The sequence below is a fragment of the Salmo salar genome, chromosome 29 (assembly GCF_965601325.2).
Source record: "Salmo salar chromosome 29, fSalSal1, whole genome shotgun sequence".
NCBI classification, from domain to species: Eukaryota; Metazoa; Chordata; class Actinopteri; order Salmoniformes; family Salmonidae; genus Salmo; species Salmo salar.
This window is the reverse complement of record NC_138319.1, coordinates 34472707-34487098: the sequence shown is the minus strand read 5'-3', so window position 1 is coordinate 34487098 and position 14392 is coordinate 34472707. Positions and strand designations below refer to the sequence as shown.

The following is a 14392-nucleotide window of genomic DNA, read 5'->3' as shown; positions in this document are numbered from 1 at the left end:
GTACTGTTCCAGTATCAGCTCCTCCTCTCTGTGGTACTGTTCCAGTATCAGCTACTGTCTGTGGTACTGTTCCAGTATCAGCTACTCCTCTCTGTGGTACTGTTCCAGTATCAGCTACTCCTCTCTGTGGTACTGTTCCAGTATCAGCTCCTCCTCTCTGTGGTACTGTTCCAGTATCAGCTTCTCCTCTCTGTGGTTCTGTTCCAGTATCAGCTACTCCTCTCTGTGGTAATGTTCCAGTATACAGCTACTGTCTGTGGTACTGTTCCAGTATCAGCTCCTCCTCTCTGTGGTACTGTTCCAGTATCAGCTACTCCTCTCTGTGGTACTGTTCCAGTATCAGCTCCTCCTCTCTGTGGTACTGTTCCAGTATCAGCTACTCCTCTCTGTGCTACTGTTCCAGTATCAACTCTTCCTCTCTGTGGTACTGTCCCAGTATCAGCTCCTCCTCTCTCTGGTACTGTTCCAGTATACAGCTACTGTCTGTGGTACTGTTCCAGTATCAGCTACTCCTCTCTGTGGTACTGTTCCAGTATCAGCTCCTCCTCTCTGTGGTACTGTTCCAGTATCAGCTACTCCTCTCTGTGCTACTGTTCCAGTATCAACTCTTCCTCTCTGTGGTACTGTCCCAGTATCAGCTCCTCCTCTCTCTGGTACTGTTCCAGTATACAGCTACTGTCTGTGGTACTGTTCCAGTATCAGCTCCTCCTCTCTGTGGTACTGTTCCAGTATCAGCTCCTCCTCTCTGTGGGACTGTTCCAGTATCAGCTTCTCCTCTCTGTGGTACTGTTCCAGTATCAGCTACTGTCTGTGGTTCTGTTCCAGTACCAGCTCCTCCTCTCTGTGGTACTGTTCCAGTATCAGCTCCTCCTCTCTATGGTACTGTTCCAGTATACAGCTACTGTCTGTGGTACTGTTCCAGTATCAGCTACTCCTCTCTTTGGTACTGTTCCAGTATCAGCTCCTCCTCTCTGTGGTACTGTTCCAGTATCAGCTCCTCCTCTCTGTGGTACTGTTCCAGTATCAGCTCCTCCTCTCTGTGGGACTGTTCCAGTATCAGCTTCTCCTCTCTGTGGTACTGTTCCAGTATCAGCTACTGTCTGTGGTACTGTTCCAGTACCAGCTCCTCCTCTCTGTGGTACTGTTCCAGTATACAGCTCCTCCTCTCTGTGGTACTGTTCCAGTATCAGCTCCTCCTCTCTGTGGTACTGTTCCAGTATCAGCTAATCCTCTCTTTGGTACTGTTCCAGAATCAGCTCCTCCTCTCTGTGGTACTGTTCCAGTATCAGCTCCTCCTCTCTGTGGTACTGTTCCAGTATACAGCTCGTCCTCTCTGTGGTACTGTTCCAGTATCAGCTACTCCTCTCTGTGGTACTGTTCCAGTATCAGCCCCTCCTCTCTGTGGTACTGTTCCAGTATCAGCTACTCCTCTCTGTGGTACTGTTCCAGTATAAACTCCTCCTCTCTGTGGTACTGTTCCAGTATAAGCTCCTCCTCTCTGTGGTACTGTTCCAGTATCAGCTCCTCCTCTCTGTGGTACTGTTCCAGTATCAGCTACTGTCTGTGGTACTGTTCCAGTATCAGCTACTCCTCTCTGTGGTACTGTCCCAGTATCAGCTCCTCCTCTCTGTGGTCCTGTTCCAGTATCAGCTTCTCCTCTCTTTGGTTCTGTTCCAGTATCAGCTACTCCTCTCTGTGGTACTGTTCCAGTATCAGCTCCTCCTCTCTGTGGTACTGTTCCAGTATCAGCTCCTCCTCTCTGTGGTACTGTTCCAGTATCAGCTCCTCCTCTCTGAGGTACTGTTCCATTATCAGCTCCTCCTCTCTGTGGTACTGTTCCAGTATACAGCTACTGTCTGTGGTACTGTTCCAGTATAAGCTCCTCCTCTCTGTGGTACTGTTCCAGTATCAGCTCCTCCTCTCTGTGGTACTGTTCCAGTATCAGCTACTGTCTGTGGTACTGTTCCAGTATCAGCTACTCCTCTCTGTGGTACTGTTCCAGTATCAGCTCCTCCTCTCTGTGGTACTGTTCCAGTATCAGCTTCTCCTCTCTGTGGTACTGTTCCAGTATCAGCTTCTCCTCTCTGTGGTACTGTTCCAGTATACAGCTCCTCCTCTCTGTGGTACTGTTCCAGTATCAGCTCCTCCTCTCTGTGGTACTGTTCCAGTATCAGCTCCTCCTCTCTGTGGTACTGTTCCAGTATCAACTCCTCCTCTCTGTGGTACTGTTCCAGTATCAGCTCCTCCTCTCTGTGGTACTGTTCCAGTATACAGCTACTGTCTGTGGTACTGTTCAAGGATCAGCTCCTCCTCTCTGTGGTACTGTTCCAGTATCAGCTCCTTCTCTCTGTGGTACTGTTCCAGTATCAGCTCCTCCTCTCTGTGGTACTGTTTCAGTATCAGCTCCTCCTCTCTGTGGTGCTGTTCCAGTATCAGCTCCTCCTCTCTGTGGTACTGTTCCAGTATCAGCTCCTCCTCTCTGTGGTACTGTTCCAGTATGCAGCTACTGTCTGTGGTACTGTTCCAGTATCAGCTCCTCCTCTCTGTGGTACTGTTCCAGTATCAGCTACTGTCTGTGGTACTGTTCCAGTATCAGCTACTCCTCTCTGTGGTACTGTTCCAGTATCAGCTACTCCTCTCTGTGGTACTGTTCCAGTATCAGCTCCTCCTCTCTGTGGTACTGTTCCAGTATCAGCTTCTCCTCTCTGTGGTTCTGTTCCAGTATCAGCTACTCCTCTCTGTGGTAATGTTCCAGTATACAGCTACTGTCTGTGGTACTGTTCCAGTATAAGCTCCTCCTCTCTGTGGTACTGTTCCAGTATCAGCTCCTCCTCTCTGTGGTACTGTTCCAGTATCAGCTACTCCTCTCTGTGCTACTGTTCCAGTATCAACTCTTCCTCTCTGTGGTACTGTCCCAGTATCAGCTCCTCCTCTCTCTGGTACTGTTCCAGTATACAGCTACTGTCTGTGGTACTGTTCCAGTATCAGCTACTCCTCTCTGTGGTACTGTTCCAGTATCAGCTCCTCCTCTCTGTGGTACTGTTCCAGTATCAGCTCCTCCTCTCTGTGGTACTGTTCCAGTATCAGCTACTGTCTGTGGTACTGTTCCAGTATCAGCTACTCCTCTCTGTGGTACTGTCCCAGTATCAGCTCCTCCTCTCTGTGGTCCTGTTCCAGTATCAGCTTCTCCTCTCTTTGGTTCTGTTCCAGTATCAGCTACTCCTCTCTGTGGTACTGTTCCAGTATCAGCTCCTCCTCTCTGTGGTACTGTTCCAGTATCAGCTCCTCCTCTCTGTGGTACTGTTCCAGTATCAGCTCCTCCTCTCTGAGGTACTGTTCCATTATCAGCTCCTCCTCTCTGTGGTACTGTTCCAGTATACAGCTACTGTCTGTGGTACTGTTCCAGTATAAGCTCCTCCTCTCTGTGGTACTGTTCCAGTATCAGCTCCTCCTCTCTGTGGTACTGTTCCAGTATCAGCTACTGTCTGTGGTACTGTTCCAGTATCAGCTACTCCTCTCTGTGGTACTGTTCCAGTATCAGCTCCTCCTCTCTGTGGTACTGTTCCAGTATCAGCTTCTCCTCTCTGTGGTTCTGTTCCAGTATCAGCTACTCCTCTCTGTGGTACTGTTCCAGTATACAGCTCCTCCTCTCTGTGGTACTGTTCCAGTATCAGCTCCTCCTCTCTGTGGTACTGTTCCAGTATCAGCTCCTCCTCTCTGTGGTACTGTTCCAGTATCAACTCCTCCTCTCTGTGGTACTGTTCCAGTATCAGCTCCTCCTCTCTGTGGTACTGTTCCAGTATACAGCTACTGTCTGTGGTACTGTTCAAGGATCAGCTCCTCCTCTCTGTGGTACTGTTCCAGTATCAGCTCCTTCTCTCTGTGGTACTGTTCCAGTATCAGCTCCTCCTCTCTCTGGTACTGTTTCAGTATCAGCTCCTCCTCTCTGTGGTGCTGTTCCAGTATCAGCTCCTCCTCTCTGTGGTACTGTTCCAGTATCAGCTCCTCCTCTCTGTGGTACTGTTCCAGTATGCAGCTACTGTCTGTGGTACTGTTCCAGTATCAGCTCCTCCTCTCTGTGGTACTGTTCCAGTATCAGCTACTGTCTGTGGTACTGTTCCAGTATCAGCTATTCCTCTCTGTGGTACTGTTCCAGTATCAGCTACTCCTCTCTGTGGTACTGTTCCAGTATCAGCTCCTCCTCTCTGTGGTACTGTTCCAGTATCAGCTTCTCCTCTCTGTGGTTCTGTTCCAGTATCAGCTACTCCTCTCTGTGGTAATGTTCCAGTATACAGCTACTGTCTGTGGTACTGTTCCAGTATCAGCTCCTCCTCTCTGTGGTACTGTTCCAGTATCAGCTACTCCTCTCTGTGGTACTGTTCCAGTATCAGCTCCTCCTCTCTGTGGTACTGTTCCAGTATCAGCTACTCCTCTCTGTGCTACTGTTCCAGTATCAACTCTTCCTCTCTGTGGTACTGTCCCAGTATCAGCTCCTCCTCTCTCTGGTACTGTTCCAGTATACAGCTACTGTCTGTGGTACTGTTCCAGTATCAGCTACTCCTCTCTGTGGTACTGTTCCAGTATCAGCTCCTCCTCTCTGTGGTACTGTTCCAGTATCAGCTACTCCTCTCTGTGCTACTGTTCCAGTATCAACTCTTCCTCTCTGTGGTACTGTCCCAGTATCAGCTCCTCCTCTCTCTGGTACTGTTCCAGTATACAGCTACTGTCTGTGGTACTGTTCCAGTATCAGCTCCTCCTCTCTGTGGTACTGTTCCAGTATCAGCTCCTCCTCTCTGTGGGACTGTTCCAGTATCAGCTTCTCCTCTCTGTGGTACTGTTCCAGTATCAGCTACTGTCTGTGGTTCTGTTCCAGTACCAGCTCCTCCTCTCTGTGGTACTTTTCCAGTATCAGCTCCTCCTCTCTATGGTACTGTTCCAGTATACAGCTACTGTCTGTGGTACTGTTCCAGTATCAGCTACTCCTCTCTTTGGTACTGTTCCAGTATCAGCTCCTCCTCTCTGTGGTACTGTTCCAGTATCAGCTCCTCCTCTCTGTGGTACTGTTCCAGTATCAGCTCCTCCTCTCTGTGGTACTGTTCCAGTATGAGCTCCTCCTCTCTGTGGTACTATTCCAGTATCAGCTCCTCCTTTCTGTGGTACTGTTCCAGTATACAGCTACTGTCTGTGGTACTGTTCCAGTATCAGCTACTCCTCTCTTTGGTACTGTTCCAGTATCAGCTCCTCCTCTCTGTGGTACTGTTCCAGTATCAGCTCCTCCTCTCTGTGGTACTGTTCCAGTATCAGCTCCTCCTCTCTGTGGTACTGTTCCAGTATACAGCTACTCCTCTCTTTGGTACTGTTCCAGTATCAGCTCCTCCTCTCTGTGGTACTGTTCCAGTATCAGCTCCTCCTCTCTGTGGTACTGTTCCAGCATACAGCTCCTCCTCTCTGTGGTACTGTTCCAGTATCAGCTCCTCCTCTCTTTGGTACTGTTCCAGTATCAGCTACTCCTCTCTTTGGTACTGTTCCAGAATCAGCTCCTCCTCTCTGTGGTACTGTTCCAGTATCAGCTCCTCCTCTCTGTGGTCCTGTTCCAGTATACAGCTCCTCCTCTCTGTGGTACTGTTCCAGTATCAGCTACTCCTCTCTGTGGTACTGTTCCAGTATAAGCTCCTCCTCTCTGTGGTACTGTTCCAGTATCAGCTACTCCTCTCTGTGGTACTGTTCCAGTATAAACTCCTCCTCTCTGTGGTACTGTTCCAGTATAAGCTCCTCCTCTCTGTGGAACTGTTCCAGTATCAGCTCCTCCTCTCTGTGGTACTGTTCCAGTATCAGCTACTGTCTGTGGTACTGTTCTGGTATCAGCTACTCCTCTCTGTGGTACTGTCCCAGTATCAGCTCCTCCTCTCTGTGGTCCTGTTCCAGTATCAGTTTCTCCTCTCTGTGGTTCTGTTCCAGTATCAGCTACTCCTCTCTGTGGTACTGTTCCAGTATCAGCTCCTCCTCTCTGTGGTACTTTTCCAGTATCAGCTCCTCCTCTCTGTGGTACTGTTCCAGTATCAGCTCCTCCTCTCTGTGGTACTGTTCCAGTATCAGCTCCTCCTCTCTGTGGTACTGTTCCAGTATACAGCTACTGTCTGTGGTACTGTTCAAGTATCAGCTCCTCCTCTCTGTGGTACTGTTCCAGTATCAGCTCCTTCTCTCTGTGGTACTGTTCCAGTATCAGCTCCTCCTCTCTGTGGTACTGTTTCAGTATCAGCTCCTCCTCTCTGTGGTGTTGTTCCAGTATCAGCTCCTCCTCTCTGTGGTACTGTTCCAGTATCAGCTCGTCCTCTCTGTGGTACTGTTCCAGTATCAGCTCCTCCTCTCTGTGGTACTGTTCCAGTATCAGCTACTCCTCTCTGTGGTACTGTTCCAGTATAAACTCCTCCTCTCTGTGGTACTGTTCCAGTATAAGCTCCTCCTCTCTGTGGTACTGTTCTAGTATCAGCTCCTCCTCTCTGTGGTACTGTTCCAGTATCAGCTACTCCTCTCTGTGGTACTGTTCCAGTATCAGCTCCTCCTCTCTGTGGTACTGTTCCAGTATCAGCTACTCCTCTCTGTGCTACTGTTCCAGTATCAACTCTTCCTCTCTGTGGTACTGTCCCAGTATCAGCTCCTCCTCTCTCTGGTACTGTTCCAGTATACAGCTACTGTCTGTGGTACTGTTCCAGTATCAGCTCCTCCTCTCTGTGGTACTGTTCCAGTATCAGCTCCTCCTCTCTGTGGGACTGTTCCAGTATCAGCTTCTCCTCTCTGTGGTACTGTTCCAGTATCAGCTACTGTCTGTGGTACTGTTCCAGTATCAGCTACTCCTCTCTGTGGTACTGTTCCAGTATCAGCTCCTCCTCTCTATGGTACTGTTCCAGTATACAGCTACTGTCTGTGGTACTGTTCCAGTATCAGCTACTCCTCTCTTTGGTACTGTTCCAGTATCAGCTCCTCCTCTCTGTGGTACTGTTCCAGTATCAGCTCCTCCTCTCTGTGGTACTGTTCCAGTATCAGCTCCTCCTCTCTGTGGTACTGTTCCAGTATCAGCTCCTCCTCTCTGTGGTACTATTCCAGTATCAGCTCCTCCTTTCTGTGGTACTGTTCCAGTATACAGCTACTGTCTGTGGTACTGTTCCAGTATCAGCTACTCCTCTCTTTGGTACTGTTCCAGTATCAGCTCCTCCTCTCTGTGGTACTGTTCCAGTATCAGCTCCTCCTCTCTGTGGTACTGTTCCAGTATCAGCTCCTCCTCTCTGTGGTACTGTTCCAGTATACAGCTACTCCTCTCTTTGGTACTGTTCCAGTATCAGCTCCTCCTCTCTGTGGTACTGTTCCAGTATCAGCTCCTCCTCTCTGTGGTACTGTTCCAGCATACAGCACCTCCTCTCTGTGGTACTGTTCCAGTATCAGCTCCTCCTCTCTTTGGTACTGTTCCAGTATCAGCTACTCCTCTCTTTGGTACTGTTCCAGAATCAGCTCCTCCTCTCTGTGGTACTGTTCCAGTATCAGCTCCTCCTCTCTGTGGTCCTGTTCCAGTATACAGCTCCTCCTCTCTGTGGTACTGTTCCAGTATCAGCTACTCCTCTCTGTGGTACTGTTCCAGTATAAGCTCCTCCTCTCTGTGGTACTGTTCCAGTATCAGCTACTCCTCTCTGTGGTACTGTTCCAGTATAAACTCCTCCTCTCTGTGGTACTGTTCCAGTATAAGCTCCTCCTCTCTGTGGAACTGTTCCAGTATCAGCTCCTCCTCTCTGTGGTACTGTTCCAGTATCAGCTACTGTCTGTGGTACTGTTCTGGTATCAGCTACTCCTCTCTGTGGTACTGTCCCAGTATCAGCTCCTCCTCTCTGTGGTCCTGTTCCAGTATCAGTTTCTCCTCTCTGTGGTTCTGTTCCAGTATCAGCTACTCCTCTCTGTGTTACTGTTCCAGTATCAGCTCCTCCTCTCTGTGGTACTTTTCCAGTATCAGCTCCTCCTCTCTGTGGTACTGTTCCAGTATCAGCTCCTCCTCTCTGTGGTACTGTTCCAGTATCAGCTCCTCCTCTCTGTGGTACTGTTCCAGTATACAGCTACTGTCTGTGGTACTGTTCAAGTATCATCTCCTCCTCTCTGTGGTACTGTTCCAGTATCAGCTCCTCCTCTCTGTGGTACTGTTTCAGTATCAGCTCCTCCTCTCTGTGGTGCTGTTCCAGTATCAGCTCCTCCTCTCTGTGGTACTGTTCCAGTATCAGCTCGTCCTCTCTGTGGTACTGTTCCAGTATCAGCTCCTCCTCTCTGTGGTACTGTTCCAGTATCAGCTACTCCTCTCTGTGGTACTGTTCCAGTATAAACTCCTCCTCTCTGTGGTACTGTTCCAGTATAAGCTCCTCCTCTCTGTGGTACTGTACCAGTATCAGCTCCTCCTCTCTGTGGTACTGTTCCAGTATCAGCTACTCCTCTCTGTGGTACTGTTCCAGTATCAGCTCCTCCTCTCTGTGGTACTGTTCCAGTATCAGCTACTGTCTGTGGTACTGTTCTGGTATCAGCTACTCCTCTCTGTGGTACTGTCCCAGTATCAGCTCCTCCTCTCTGTGGTCCTGTTCCAGTATCAGTTTCTCCTCTCTGTGGTTCTGTTCCAGTATCAGCTACTCCTCTCTGTGTTACTGTTCCAGTATCAGCTCCTCCTCTCTGTGGTACTTTTCCAGTATCAGCTCCTCCTCTCTGTGGTACTGTTCCAGTATCAGCTCCTCCTCTCTGTGGTACTGTTCCAGTATCAGCTCCTCCTCTCTGTGGTACTGTTCCAGTATACAGCTACTGTCTGTGGTACTGTTCAAGTATCATCTCCTCCTCTCTGTGGTACTGTTCCAGTATCAGCTCCTCCTCTCTGTGGTACTGTTTCAGTATCAGCTCCTCCTCTCTGTGGTGCTGTTCCAGTATCAGCTCCTCCTCTCTGTGGTACTGTTCCAGTATCAGCTCGTCCTCTCTGTGGTACTGTTCCAGTATCAGCTCCTCCTCTCTGTGGTACTGTTCCAGTATCAGCTACTCCTCTCTGTGGTACTGTTCCAGTATAAACTCCTCCTCTCTGTGGTACTGTTCCAGTATAAGCCCTGTTCCAGTATCAGTTTCTCCTCTCTGTGGTTCTGTTCCAGTATCAGCTACTCCTCTCTGTGGTACTGTTCCAGTATCAGCTCCTCCTCTCTGTGGTACTTTTCCAGTATCAGCTCCTCCTCTCTGTGGTACTGTTCCAGTATCAGCTCCTCCTCTCTGTGGTACTGTTCCAGTATCAGCTCCTCCTCTCTGTGGTACTGTTCCAGTATACAGCTACTGTCTGTGGTACTGTTCAAGTATCAGCTCCTCCTCTCTGTGGTACTGTTCCAGTATCAGCTCGTCCTCTCTGTGGTACTGTTCCAGTATCAGCTCCTCCTCTCTGTGGTACTGTTCCAGTATCAGCTACTCCTCTCTGTGGTACTGTTCCAGTATAAACTCCTCCTCTCTGTGGTACTGTTCCAGTATAAGCTCCTCCTCTCTGTGGTACTGTTCTAGTATCAGCTCCTCCTCTCTGTGGTACTGTTCCAGTATCAGCTACTCCTCTCTGTGGTACTGTTCCAGTATCAGCTCCTCCTCTCTGTGGTACTGTTCCAGTATCAGCTACTTACTGTACCAGTATCAGCTCCTCCTCTCTGTGGTACTGTTCCAGTATCAGCTACTCCTCTCTGTGGTACTGTTCCAGTATCAGCTCCTCCTCTCTGTGGTACTGTTCCAGTATCAGCTCCTCCTCTCTGTGGTACTGTTCCAGTATCAGCTTCTTCTCTCTGTGGTTCTGTTCCAGTATCAGCTACTCCTCTCTGTGGTAATGTTCCAGTATACAGCTACTGTCTGTGGTACTGTTCCAGTATCAGCTCCTCCTCTCTGTGGTACTGTTCCAGTATCAGCTACTCCTCTCTGTGGTACTGTTCCAGTATCAGCTCCTCCTCTCTGTGGTACTGTTCCAGTATCAGCTACTCCTCTCTGTGCTACTGTTCCAGTATCAACTCTTCCTCTCTGTGGTACTGTCCCAGTATCAGCTCCTCCTCTCTCTGGTACTGTTCCAGTATACAGCTACTGTCTGTGGTACTGTTCCAGTATCAGCTACTCCTCTCTGTGGTACTGTTCCAGTATCAGCTCCTCCTCTCTGTGGTACTGTTCCAGTATCAGCTACTCCTCTCTGTGCTACTGTTCCAGTATCAACTCTTCCTCTCTGTGGTACTGTCCCAGTATCAGCTCCTCCTCTCTCTGGTACTGTTCCAGTATACAGCTACTGTCTGTGGTACTGTTCCAGTATCAGCTCCTCCTCTCTGTGGTACTGTTCCAGTATCAGCTCCTCCTCTCTGTGGGACTGTTCCAGTATCAGCTTCTCCTCTCTGTGGTACTGTTCCAGTATCAGCTACTGTCTGTGGTACTGTTCCAGTACCAGCTCCTCCTCTCTGTGGTACTGTTCCAGTATACAGCTCCTCCTCTCTGTGGTACTGTTCCAGTATCAGCTCCTCCTCTCTGTGGTACTGTTCCAGTATCAGCTACTGTCTGTGGTACTGTTCCAGTATCAGCTACTCCTCTCTGTGGTACTGTTCCAGTATCAGCTACTCCTCTCTGTGGTACTGTTCCAGTATCAGCTCCTCCTCTCTGTGGTACTGTTCCAGTATCAGCTTCTCCTCTCTGTGGTTCTGTTCCAGTATCAGCTACTCCTCTCTGTGGTAATGTTCCAGTATACAGCTACTGTCTGTGGTACTGTTCCAGTATCAGCTCCTCCTCTCTGTGGTACTGTTCCAGTATCAGCTACTCCTCTCTGTGGTACTGTTCCAGTATCAGCTCCTCCTCTCTGTGGTACTGTTCCAGTATCAGCTACTCCTCTCTGTGCTACTGTTCCAGTATCAACTCTTCCTCTCTGTGGTACTGTCCCAGTATCAGCTCCTCCTCTCTCTGGTACTGTTCCAGTATACAGCTACTGTCTGTGGTACTGTTCCAGTATCAGCTCCTCCTCTCTGTGGTACTGTTCCAGTATCAGCTCCTCCTCTCTGTGGGACTGTTCCAGTATCAGCTTCTCCTCTCTGTGGTACTGTTCCAGTATCAGCTACTGTCTGTGGTACTGTTCCAGTACCAGCTCCTCCTCTCTGTGGTACTGTTCCAGTATACAGCTACTGTCTGTGGTACTGTTCCAGTATCAGCTACTCCTCTCTTTGGTACTGTTCCAGTATCAGCTCCTCTTCTCTGTGGTACTGTTCCAGTATCAGCTCCTCCTCTCTGTGGTACTGTTCCAGTATCAGCTCCTCCTCTCTGTGGTACTGTTCCAGTATCAGCTCCTCCTCTCTGTGGTACTATTCCAGTATCAGCTCCTCCTTTCTGTGGTACTGTTCCAGTACACAGCTACTGTCTGTGGTACTGTTCCAGTATCAGCTACTGCTCTCTGTGGTACTGTTCCAGTATCAGCTACTCCTCTCTGTGGTACTGTTCCAGTATCAGCTCCTCCTCTCTGTGGTACTGTTCCAGTATCAGCTACTCCTCTCTGTGCTACTGTTCCAGTATCAACTCTTCCTCTCTGTGGTACTGTCCCAGTATCAGCTCCTCCTCTCTCTGGTACTGTTCCAGTATACAGCTACTGTCTGTGGTACTGTTCCAGTATCAGCTACTCCTCTCTGTGGTACTGTTCCAGTATCAGCTCCTCCTCTCTGTGGTACTGTTCCAGTATCAGCTACTCCTCTCTGTGCTACTGTTCCAGTATCAACTCTTCCTCTCTGTGGTACTGTCCCAGTATCAGCTCCTCCTCTCTCTGGTACTGTTCCAGTATACAGCTACTGTCTGTGGTACTGTTCCAGTATCAGCTCCTCCTCTCTGTGGTACTGTTCCAGTATCAGCTCCTCCTCTCTGTGGGACTGTTCCAGTATCAGCTTCTCCTCTCTGTGGTACTGTTCCAGTATCAGCTACTGTCTGTGGTACTGTTCCAGTACCAGCTCCTCCTCTCTGTGGTACTGTTCCAGTATACAGCTCCTCCTCTCTGTGGTACTGTTCCAGTATCAGCTCCTCCTCTCTGTGGTACTGTTCCAGTATCAGCTACTGTCTGTGGTACTGTTCCAGTATCAGCTACTCCTCTCTGTGGTACTGTTCCAGTATCAGCTACTCCTCTCTGTGGTACTGTTCCAGTATCAGCTCCTCCTCTCTGTGGTACTGTTCCAGTATCAGCTTCTCCTCTCTGTGGTTCTGTTCCAGTATCAGCTACTCCTCTCTGTGGTAATGTTCCAGTATACAGCTACTGTCTGTGGTACTGTTCCAGTATCAGCTCCTCCTCTCTGTGGTACTGTTCCAGTATCAGCTACTCCTCTCTGTGGTACTGTTCCAGTATCAGCTCCTCCTCTCTGTGGTACTGTTCCAGTATCAGCTACTCCTCTCTGTGCTACTGTTCCAGTATCAACTCTTCCTCTCTGTGGTACTGTCCCAGTATCAGCTCCTCCTCTCTCTGGTACTGTTCCAGTATACAGCTACTGTCTGTGGTACTGTTCCAGTATCAGCTCCTCCTCTCTGTGGTACTGTTCCAGTATCAGCTCCTCCTCTCTGTGGGACTGTTCCAGTATCAGCTTCTCCTCTCTGTGGTACTGTTCCAGTATCAGCTACTGTCTGTGGTACTGTTCCAGTACCAGCTCCTCCTCTCTGTGGTACTGTTCCAGTATACAGCTACTGTCTGTGGTACTGTTCCAGTATCAGCTACTCCTCTCTTTGGTACTGTTCCAGTATCAGCTCCTCTTCTCTGTGGTACTGTTCCAGTATCAGCTCCTCCTCTCTGTGGTACTGTTCCAGTATCAGCTCCTCCTCTCTGTGGTACTGTTCCAGTATCAGCTCCTCCTCTCTGTGGTACTATTCCAGTATCAGCTCCTCCTTTCTGTGGTACTGTTCCAGTACACAGCTACTGTCTGTGGTACTGTTCCAGTATCAGCTACTCCTCTCTTTGGTACTGTTCCAGTATCAGCTCCTCCTCTCTGTGGTACTGTTCCAGTATCAGCTACTGTCTGTGGTACTGTTCCAGTACCAGCTCCTCCTCTCTGTGGTACTGTTCCAGTATACAGCTCCTCCTCTCTGTGGTACTGTTCCAGTATCAGCTCCTCCTCTCTGTGGTACTGTTCCAGTATCAGCTACTGTCTGTGGTACTGTTCCAGTATCAGCTACTCCTCTCTGTGGTACTGTTCCAGTATCAGCTACTCCTCTCTGTGGTACTGTTCCAGTATCAGCTCCTCCTCTCTGTGGTACTGTTCCAGTATCAGCTTCTCCTCTCTGTGGTACTATTCCAGTATCAGCTCCTCCTTTCTGTGGTACTGTTCCAGTATACAGCTACTGTCTGTGGTACTGTTCCAGTATCAGCTACTCCTCTCTTTGGTACTGTTCCAGTATCAGCTACTCCTCTCTGTGGTACTGTTCCAGTATCAGCTCCTCCTCTCTGTGGTACTGTTCCAGTATCAGCTCCTCCTCTCTGTGGTACTGTTCCAGTATACAGCTACTCCTCTCTTTGGTACTGTTCCAGTATCAGCTCCTCCTCTCTGTGGTACTGTTCCAGTATAAGCTCCTCCTCTCTGTGGAACTGTTCCAGTATAAGCTCCTCCTCTCTGTGGAACTGTTCCAGTATCAGCTCCTCCTCTCTGTGGTACTATTCCAGTATCAGCTCCTCCTTTCTGTGGTACTGTTCCAGTACACAGCTACTGTCTGTGGTACTGTTCCAGTATCAGCTACTCCTCTCTTTGGTACTGTTCCAGTATCAGCTCCTCCTCTCTGTGGTACTGTTCCAGTATCAGCTCCTCCTCTCTGTGGTACTGTTCCAGTATCAGCTCCTCCTCTCTGTGGTACTGTTCCAGTATACAGCTACTCCTCTCTTTGGTACTGTTCCAGTATCAGCTCCTCCTCTCTGTGGTACTGTTCCAGTATCAGCTCCTCCTCTCTGTGGTACTGTTCCAGTATCAGCTACTCCTCTCTTTGGTACTGTTCCAGTATCAGCTACTCCTCTCTTTGGTACTGTTCCAGAATCAGCTCCTCCTCTCTGTGGTACTGTTCCAGTATCAGCTCCTCCTCTCTGTGGTCCTGTTCCAGTATACAGCTCCTCCTCTCTGTGGTACTGTTCCAGTATCAGCTACTCCTCTCTGTGGTACTGTTCCAGTATAAGCTCCTCCTCTCTGTGGTACTGTTCCAGTATCAGCTACTCCTCTCTGTGGTACTGTTCCAGAATAAACTCCTCCTCTCTGTGGTACTGTTCCAGTATAAGCTCCTCCTCTCTGTGGAACTGTTCCAGTATCAGCTCCTCCTCTCTGTGGTACTGTTCCAGTATCAGCTACTGTCTGTGGTACTGTTCTGGTATCAGCTACTCCTCTCT

At 49.3% G+C, this 14392-nt stretch overlaps 1 protein-coding gene across 1 annotated transcript in view; it reads left to right on the top strand.

Moving 5' to 3' along the window:
- LOC106590619 (docking protein 6) overlaps positions 1-14392 on the top strand; it is a 214639-nt gene that overhangs the window by 107463 nt on the left and 92784 nt on the right. The window lies entirely within an intron of this gene.